Source organism: Triticum urartu, chromosome 5 (genome assembly GCF_003073215.2).
Source record: "Triticum urartu cultivar G1812 chromosome 5, Tu2.1, whole genome shotgun sequence".
In the NCBI taxonomy this organism is placed as follows: domain Eukaryota; kingdom Viridiplantae; phylum Streptophyta; class Magnoliopsida; order Poales; family Poaceae; genus Triticum; species Triticum urartu.
The window spans coordinates 84,705,338-84,715,990 of record NC_053026.1 but is presented as its reverse complement, the minus strand read 5'-3'; the positions used below and the strand labels follow the sequence as shown (position 1 = coordinate 84,715,990).

The window sequence follows — 10,653 nt, the reverse complement described above, 5'->3', positions numbered from 1 at the left end:
CTACGTCTGCGTGGGATGTGAAGCAGCAATGTCGGCGCAATCTCGGCAACGGTCTGACCATGCAGCCAATGATCGGACCAGAACTGGCAAGTCCGGCCATCGCCCAAGGAAGTATCTCCATTTTTCTTTGCTTCTTCCTAAGCTCAGCATCTCCAGCCAGAACACGATCAAACACATTCAGCTCTACCTCCTCAAGAAAAATGGAGATCAAAGTGTTGTCCTTCTCAGGAAGTATGAGACATTGAGAGGACCATCTTTCTTGGGTGCATGATGTCTCCCTTGATACTCCAGCAAGCTCTCAAGAACATACCAGTGAAACTAATCTGGCGGTGGCGATTTTTCTGCAGGGGTGAGCTTAATTCCATTCCAAACTTTAGCCTCGGTAAATGGTAGGTCTAGGCCGTCAGCATCCAGTGCAGGCATTTGTAGCTCAGTCCAATTGATTTATATTTCTCTCGGCTCCCATGATTCAATAATTTGAGAAAAATAGTCATGGATGACCTCATCTTTATCCTTATGTGCAGTGACGATCTCCTCTCTTTGCTTGAGGGCATGGATGAAATTCTTCCTCCGACGGGAGTTGATCTTTGCGTGGAATATTTTTGTGTTGGCGTCACCACCCCTCAGCCATGAAATGCAGGAAGTTTGACGCTTTCTCGCTCTCTCGATGACAGCTAGTCCTAGCAAGCGCAGCTTCAGTTGTTTGCGCAGGTTTGCTTCAGCCATGGAGAGAGCGCACAATTCTCCAGTCGCAATATCAGCTCTTCCGCCATGTGGAACTGGATCCTAGCATCACTAAAATGGTTCTTGCTCCATTCTTTTAACACACAGGCAGTGCGGCAAAGCTTGATGGCCAGAATTTTGTAGGCGAGCAGTGCATCACTTGCTTGTCCCATGCCTCACCAATGTCCACCTCGCCGCTGTCCGCTCTCGGCCGCCCACTACCACCTCACCGCCGGGCCCGCCTCACCGCCTCACCGCCGGCCAGCCACAGCACCACCGCCTCGGCGCTGTCGTTGGTGTCTTGTGCACGCGAGAGAGAAATGGAGAGATATTAGCCACTGACAGCACATATGCCAGACAAAGCACAGGGGAGGATTTATATGATAATTGCTACAGCAACACACATAACCTAGTAAATTTATTGGAACGGCCCCTATAAGCACTTGTAGAGGAAGCTCTAGATGCTCTTATAAGTATAGAGGGGCTGCAGTTTAGGGAGCGCTGATAGCGATGGATTTGCTGACATGGCATGGTGTTCAGGTGTTGGGTGAGTGGGTGGGGTTTCAGCCAATCTGAATGCAATTGAAGCTGGTTCAGTGAAGTTAATAACGTAGATTGGCATATCTTTATTTTGCCCCGGGTGTAGTGGGGATAAGATTAATCAAACTAGATGTACCTTCCAAGGCTTACCCCACTTCAACGCATTGACTTTCTGCACATCTTGATGGCCAAGCTTCGAAAAACGTGTGATTGCCGTATCATAAGGAGAGGCAAAGGATCTATTGACTACTTTCCAGGACAACTTCACATCGTGTTGCAATATCCCTGGTACAGTTTAGTTCCTCTACCACATCACAATCCAGCCACTAAACATAGAGAGGAGTGGGGAGGAGGGTTGATGGCAGGGGTTGGAGAGAAAATCATGGTGAGTGCTTTCACCGGGGTGATTGGTCCACTCCTCGGCAAGCTCAGCAAGCTCATGGAGGAGTTTTCCAAGGTCAAAGGGCGTCAAGAAGAAGGTGGAGTCTCTCAGGAGAGAGCTGATTACCATCAATATCACCCTGGAGAAGTATGCCATGATGGAGAATCCGGACGTGCAAGTCAGCGCCTGGATGAACGATGTGCGGGAAGCGGCATATAACATCGAGGACTGCATCGACCTTTTCATGCATCATGTAGATCATGAACCACCCGGGAGTGTCGCCGGCATCAAGGGACTCGTCCGCAAGAGCATGCGGAAGCTGAAGAAACTTACATATCGCCATAAGTTGGCCAATCAGATCCGGCAACTCAAGGCCCTTGTGAACGGAACATACGAGCGGCATCTGAAGTACAAGATCGATGACTGCAATCCTGGTGTTATGCACACGGAGATTGATCCCCGCTTGCCAGCACTCTATGTGGAGGCGGAGAAGCTTGTGGCTGTTGAGGGTCCAAGCGAAGAATTAATCAGTCGGTTCATCGATCAAGAGATGATCCGGTGAAGCAGCGCAGGGTTGTCTCTATTGTTGGGTCTGGAGGTTCAGGCAAAACTACTCTTGCTAATCAGGTGTACCAGAAAATTAAAGGCAGATTTTCCTGTTCTGCTTTTGTCTCTGTATCGCGGAAGCCTATCATGGTTAACATCCTGAAGGATTTGCTAGCGGAAATTGAGAACAATGACAGAAAATCTGACAAATACCTGGCAACAAGATCATGCAGTGAGCGGCATCTTATCGAAAGGCTAAGAGCACATCTTGAAAACAGAAGGTAAACTGCTCAAATTGGTGTACACATGTGTTACTACAGTAACTAAAGTATTTCATCTATACAATTTTTTTTGTATTTCATGGGTTTAATTGCCACAAATAAACTAGATTAGAAACTTAAAAGGACAAATTGATATGGTAACATTCTCTCTATTGATATGATGGTATGATATTTTCTGTACAAAATTAGATGGCACTGCCAGTCCACCACAGTATTTATGAGAAGAGCAGGCCCCCCTTCAATGAAACAACGGCCAATAAGCACTAACTGGTAGTCTTCATTTACTATAAAACATAACTCAACAGAAAAAAAGGTAATATATCATCACAAAAATGATTCTGATGCAAATGCAAATCCCAGAAAGGCTTTAGGGAGCAAATTTGCAATAACATGTTTCTTCTCCATTTCTATATATATTCTCCCCTGCTCTTTTTTATGGGGATTATTGTTTAGAGGATATACTTTTTCTTTTTTTTCATTAGATCAAACGATATACTTTTCCTGGTAGGAGTTTTTATTGACTCAAAGCGCTACATCAGGGAGAAATTTGGAGTCTGACAGGCAACCACTGGGTCACCGTGCAAGGCTGCAATGGCCTGAGCCAGGCGGGAACAGTCCTCTATAGCTGTTGGATTCCTCGCATCAGGAGTATCCTAACCATTAATCACACTCTGGCCCAGAGGTCAAAATGCATCAACCAGATTTAAGTGCTTGCCTCTTTATTGATAAAGGATGCAGCAGTGTGATTCTATAGAACAGAACATAACAGACCATATGAATAGAAAAAAAACTACTTTTGGTTTCTCAAATGTTGATATGTCTAAATTAGCTACATCTCAATTCAAGACTGTTTAATTTGCAGCCCTCAAATGTCAAAATCAGTCAATTCAGATTCTGAGGGTGGTTTTGTAGATGGTTTTGAATGATACAGTCAAACAGTTTAATATTTGTGTGCTTTTTATTTGACAACTCATGTCATTTCCTTGTGTGATCCCTTGTAGCTTTAATCTTACACATAAACTGGCATTACAGGTACCTTGTTGTCGTTGATGACATATGGAGTAAATCGGCATGGGAACAAATACAATGTGCTCTTCCGAAGAATTTCCATGGCAGTAGAATAATTACGACGACACGCATCAACAAAGTAGCTGAATTTTGTTGCACTTCAAATGAAGGCTTTGTTTATCCAATGAAACCTCTTAGCAACAATGACTCCAAAATATTATTTCTGAAAAGGACTTTCGTTGTTGCAGCTGAATGCCCTAGTCAGCTGGAGGGGATTATGGATGATATACTGCATAAATGTGATGGTTTACCATTGGCCATAGTAAATATAGCTAGCTTGTTGGCTAGCAAACCTGTAAGCAGGGAAGAATGGGAGAGAGTGAGAGACTCTGTTTGTTCTGCACATGGAAAAGAAAAAGATAAAGAGCTAGAAGTGATAGATAAGATACTGTCTCTCAGCTATTGTGATCTAACCCAGCCTCTGAAGACATGCTTATTGTACCTTAGCATGTTCCCGGAAGATTACATCATTGGCAAATATAGCTTGGTATGGAGATGGATTGCCGAGGGGTTTGTTGTTCCGAAGCATGGATATACTTTGGAGGAAGTAGGAGAGAGTTATTTTAACGAGCTCATCAACAGGAATATGATTCAACAGGAATTTAAATTTTATGGTGAAGCAATTTCAGGTCGAGTCCATGATATAGTACTTGACTTCATTGTCACTCGGTCAAATGAAGAAAATTTTGTTTCTCTATTAGATGCTCAGAACATCCCATCTCAGTGTGACAAGATTCGCAGGCTGTACATCCATAAAAAGAATGAACATGCAGCCGAGGTATCACAGCAAAACAAGAATATGTCTCATCTCCGTTCACTTCATGTGTTCGGTAGAATTACCTGGATGCCCCCTCTTCTGGACCTACAGATTCTTCGTGTACTATATTTAGAGGATTGTAATGGTTTGAAAGAGGACCACCTCAAAAACATTGGAAGCTTAATTCATTTGAGATATTTGGGTCTGCGGAACACAAATGTTAAGAACCTCCCAATCCAAATCAGGAAGCTAGAATATTTGCAAACGCTTGACCTAAGAGGAAGTGGGATAACAGAGTTGCCAGAATCTATTGTTCATCTAAAACGGCTGAGACACCTGGTTGGTCAGCGACTCAGATTGCCGGATGGATTTGGCAACATGGAAGCTCTTCAAGAGCTTTGGGAGATCAATGGCTCCAAGAGCTCTATAAACTTTGGGAAGGATCTGCAGAATTTGATACAGTTGAGAGTGCTTGGAATACATTTTGAGCATACTTATTGTGATGATGGGCAAATCAGTACAGCTCTTTGTAAGCTTGGGGAAAACAACCTTCGCTCCCTACATATCATCAACATGGGTTGTGGTCCTCCTACGTGTTCTGCAGATCCATGGCGCTCTCCTCCGCGTCTCCTCCAGAAGTTTGTTTTGCAAGGTTATAGGGATGACAATTTACCCTTGTTTCCGAAATGGATTAGTCCCTTGCTCTCTGAACTCACCTACTTAGATTTTGGTGTTGATCAAATGAATGGGAGAGACTTGCACATGCTCGAAGGTTTGCATGCGCTTTGCGTGCTTTGTCCGTCTGCAGAGGAAATTCCTAAGAGCATCTCCAACAGGCGCCCAAAAAGAGCTCCGCGCACTAAAATTTTGCTTTTTGGGGCGCCGAGCAGCTCCAGCAGACGCTGTAGCGCTAAAAGTTTTTGGGCGCGCGTTGAAAAACGTTATCGCGCGCAGCATATTTTGGGCTCCGGATTGGGCGCGCTTCACAATTTGCACTGTCTGTTTTTTGGGCGCGCGTCTTTGGGCGTCTGCTAAAGCAATATTGGTCCCGGCGCACTAAAAGTGCTAAAGTGGCGCGCTATAACTATTATTGGGTGCGAGATTTTTGTGCGGCCGTTGGAGATGCTCTAAAGAAGGACTCTCGGTCAGCTGCAACGGATTCCAATCATTAAGGCATCTATGCTTCCACAATATATTTGGACCAGGATTGGTATTTAAAGAAGGAGCTATGCCGAAGCTCCAAAAGCTTTTCCTTGCATTCGATGCAGATGAAGCACACTCTACATATGGTTGTATAGGTTTCGGCATCCAACACCTTTTCTGTCTTAACTACATTGAAGTCAGCATTAACCGTACTCCTGCAATGAAGTCTGCAAAGTATGCTATAGATAAGGAAGTTAAGCTGCTCACCAGCAACCCCCAGGTTAAGTTTGTGTAGTGATGGATTGGCAGAAGATATGCCCGAAAGGTGATGCAGTGTTAACCTGAAAAAAAACAGAAGATCTGCAATGATTAGATTGATTTGAGGTACTATTCAAAGGTCATTTATTTCATATTCACCACCAGGGTTCATATGAAGTTAAGTTTAGCAAGCCTGCGGTCTGCGGACATGTTCTTCATGATTTTGATCTCACAAGATGAGAGGAACACAACATGGAAGGCAACAGTTATGCACAACAATCTGTTGATTTGTACTCCCTTCGGTCCTTTTTAGTTCGCATATAAGATTTGTCTAAAGTCAAACATCGTAAACTTTGACCAAGTTTATAGAAAAAAATACAAACATTTAGAATGTGAAATCAACAACATTAGATGCGTCATGACTTTACTTTTCATATTGTATAAATTTAGCATTATAGATGTTAATATTTTTTCATATAAATATGGTCAAACTTTATGAAGTTTGACTTCAGACAATCCTTATATGCAGAGTAAAAAGGACCGGAGGGAGTATGTCGAAACTGGTATACATTGTCATAGATTTTGCACCGCAGTACGTGCCAGTCATTTTGGAAGGTATATGTACTTTTCTTTCTCACTAGTTTTCCTTTCTGGCACTTAAAGAATTCATCATTTGAGATATCACGATGGACCTCTGAAGGCAAAAACTTATATGACACTGACCCATCCACCTACCATAATAATGAGAGAAATAAAATGTGTAGATATCTCCTGGCCACTCCTTCTGTCACTACTTTTCATTTCAGGCTGTAGTCTATATCATATATATCTTGCTTTTTCGCAATGCATTCTTTTTTATGTCACCTAGTATAGTTAACAATGGCAAATTGAGTTGATGTATGCTTTATACTCCTAGCATTCATACTGGCCGTTGCCCTAGATGCTCTGCTCATGACCTGGGATTTTTGTTGATTCATAGGGGGCTTATCATTGGAAGCGTCCTTTGCTCATGTCAAGGATTAGGGCCTTTCTGTCACCTTCTTTCATGCAAGATGGATCAGGACGCATATCAGGTCCTTCTTTATCCAGCATTGTGTAACTCATGACGTCAAATAATACAAGCAACTAGTACCGAGATATGATAGAAGAGGAGCCATGTATACAAAAATGACTACAGAACTTCTATTTCAATATTCATCGAAACGGATGATTTTTTTCTGGACAAAGCAAGCTGCACTGCAGCCCTCAAAGAAACTACTTCAACATACAGCTATGGGTAATCAGAGGCTAAAAAGCAGATGGTTTGGGATAATATTCTTGAGAACTTATAATAAGTCATCCGAGGTCACGAGTCAGCTCTCAGAAATCAACCAGCCCAACTTGTTATCCTGAATATTGTGTTGTGTATTTATAACTCACAAGGTTGCTGAAAATTTCTTATCACGATATCAGTTTTTTTAGATTCCTTTGATGCACATCCAACAAGCAGATTACTACATTGGTCTGTATGGCTCATGTGCTAGGCTGAGCTGTGGTATTGCTAAGTAGGGCTGGAAGTTTTGTATTGACAACCTAATTCGTTGATTTTCAGTGTCACTCTGTTATTTGACACTGCTAGTATGTATCCCAACCTCTATTGCTCTTGTGTAAATACATTTTCTCTAGAGGGCAGGAAAAAGTGACTACACATCCACCTTTTTGTTTGTGAATCCCTGTTTGTATCTGTTGAATGCAGGTCTTCATAATGACTTAACACATGGTATAATCTAGGTCGGGATGATATATGTGTGTGTGTGTGTGTGTGTGTGTATGGAACACTTCTAATAGGGAAGAACGTCAGTGCATACCTAGATTTTTCACCTGTTAGCACTTAGCACGCATGAATCACTTGTAAAAAACAGAAATGAGCAGACTAGTACTGTTGGGAAATTAATTAGAAGCATTGGCAGGATGTGCAAAACAAGAATTTGAAGAGTGCATATATAACATGAATGTTCATCTTTGGATAACGAGTATGTTAATAAGACATCTACTTATACAACTACATTTCATCATTCCTAAAGGATAAAAGACATGGTAGTACCGTGGTGTAGAAACTGGTGTACGGGAAAATGCTGCCATAGATTCCTTTCTCGGACACCTCATCAAACTGCATAGACTTGAGATGGAGCATGTAGACGCAATCATACACATAAATGAAAACCACATCAGCATCTTCAGCAAAACCAATTGTCCTCACAGGAACCGTCTTACACCTCAGCACCACATTCGGTGCAAAAAACTTGTTCAGATCAATGGCTCTGTGAAGCGTCCAGACTGGCGTGCCGTCAATGGTGGTCACCCTTGAGAACAGATGGACATGGAGAATGAGATCATCAACCGCTGCAAGACCAAGGCCTCCATCCTCGGCCGGCATGAGGACAATGCCGTCATAGTAGCAAATATCGTTTGGCACCTCACTTGTATCCAAGTTATGCTTAGCCAAATCAAGTTCAAGGATGCAACCGGCGCTCATTGGCCAGTAGAGCGTGTTTCCAATCAGAGTCGTTGGGTACGACACAACTTCCTCTAGCGTGGAGACGGAGATGACGTCTCCCCAGATGCCGGTCTCAGACGAGTAGACGCAGGCGGAGGTCAGATCAGCATCGACGCCGTGGGTGAACGTCATGGCCACGAGGAACGGGCAGTCGAGACGGTCCTCGTTGCCGGCCGCGCGGAGAACCGCGGCGTTGAAGCCGCGTCCGCAATCGTACTCATCGAGCGCTGGCGGCGGCCGCGGCAAGCAGCGCTGCTCGCCGGACATTAGGTGCCAGACGAGGAGATTGCCGGAGTTCCTGTTTTGGAGGAGGGCGAGGCCGTGGCGGCAGTCCAAGGCCCACCAAGAGTCGTGGGACATCGTGGAGGAGGGGACTGCGGCGAAGGCGTCGGAGGTGGGGACGAAGAGGGGAGGCCCCGGCTGGTTGTTGAGGAAGCCGAGCACGGGAGGCGCCCCGTGGAAGGCGCGGAAGCGGCGGAGGAACCTAGCGTCGTGGACCAGGCGGCGCCAGTGCTTGGAGACGAGGGAGGCGCGGAGGAGGTAGATTGGCTCAGGCGGTAGCCGCAGGAGGATCTCCAGGAGGAGGTCGTCATGCGGAAGCGGAAGAGTAAGAGGCGGAGGCGAACCGGCGCTGCGGCCGGAGAGGTCACCCCTAACTGGGAGTCGTTCGCCGCCGCCGGAGAGGGAATCCATGTCGATTAGAGGGGGGAGTCGGGGGTTTTAAGGTATGGCTCTTCACTTTTTTTAGGAGCACTTTTTTTTGGGTATTATTACACCGTAATGTACGGTCTTCGACACATTCAATGGAAACAAATCAAAGGTGGATTCGGTGGGAAAAAAAAATCGAAGGTGGATGGGTAGAGGGACAGTATTATCCTAGTCCATCGGGGTTCAAATCCTGATGTTTGCATTATTCCGGAATTTATTTTAGAATTTTCGGCAATGCGCTTTCAACGGAAGGAGATATTTCCGTCGACGACGAGGCACATACAGTGACTTCATAAATGCCAAATCCTAGCCGTCGGACAACCTCCTCCGCCAACCTATCCATCCTCTGCCATATATACGAACTATAACGCACGGTAGTTTTATTCTTTTTCTGAAATTTCAAACATGATTTTTTTTGAAAAAAGTGTTTTTGAAACGCAAATGTTTTCTGGGAATCTCAAGCATTTTTTAAGACAACAACTAAATTGAAAATGCAAACATTTCTTGCATTTATGGAAAAAATTGAAAAGGTGAACATTTTAGAAGAAATAAGAACAAAATTAAAAAATGCGAAACATTTTGGAAATTACAAAAAAAAACACAATTTTCTTGAAGTTTCCAAAAGAATTTCAGAATTTGTGAACAATTCTTAAAACATGAACATGTTTTGAGTTTGTGAACAAATTTAGGAAATATGGACATTTTTTCAAATTCCAAACACTTTTTGAATTTGTGGACAAATTTTGAAAACACAAACACTTTTCGAATTCATGAAATTATCAAAAAGGATTTTTTTTTAATTCCTGAACATTTTTAAATTTGTGAACAAATCATAACAATGTCAAGATTTTTGAAATTTGGAAATTCCACTTTTGAATTTTTGATCATTTTTTGAAAATAAGCGAACAATTTTTGAAATTCTAAAGTTTGGGAATTTCTGAACATTTATGGAAATGGCTGAACAAAAATTAAAACAAAAACAATCTTTTGAAAGTTTATACAAATTTCAAAAAATGTGAACATCTGTTGAAAAAGAAAAAAGAAAATAAAAAAGTAAAGTAAACAGAAAATAGAAAAAAAAACGAAAATGAAAGAAAAATAAGAAAGGAGAGAAAAGAAATAAAAGCAGAAAAAGGGAAAAATAAGAAAAGAAAGAGAGAAAGCAGTTCAAGAATCATCTAGAAGCTTCCCAAAACACAAAAAAAAAACGGCTGGGAACCTAAGGTCCGCAAACAGGATCGCAGAAATGCTTAATGGGTCGGCCCAGCTCACCGCTCGATCGCCAACTCTTGTGCGATAGCTCGATAGTTTTGACACATAATGCGTCATATAGGGTTTTCCCTATCGGTCGACAAGCAGTCGGCATGTGGAGGCTGCCGATGTCACAACAACCAGGCTTGTATCTCGATTTGAGCTTTCGGCAGGCCTGCATCCCAGCGCGTGGGATGCTTCCCGGTGCGTTTCCCCCCGGGTGGCTAGCTGGCCTTTGGTGCGCGGAGGGATCCAGCGGTTCTACGGCGTGATCAACTGCTCTGGTGGGCGGTTGCTTGGTTGATGATTGGTCTGCAATTGAGATGCATGGTGGCTCCTGTCGGGATGGTGGTCTGCTGTAGTGTTGGTCTAGACCTTCTTCCTAGGCTAGCACCATCCGTGGTGCTCTGGCCAGTGCTTTGTGTTGCAGCGCATTTGCTAGTTCTTTGTGTGGTGGTGG

General features: G+C 43.5%; 1 pseudogene; it reads left to right on the top strand.

Moving 5' to 3' along the window:
- Window positions 1–1,459: 1,459 nt before the first annotated feature.
- Window positions 1,460–7,362, top strand: LOC125508014 (annotated as a pseudogene).
- Window positions 7,363–10,653: the final 3,291 nt, after the last annotated feature.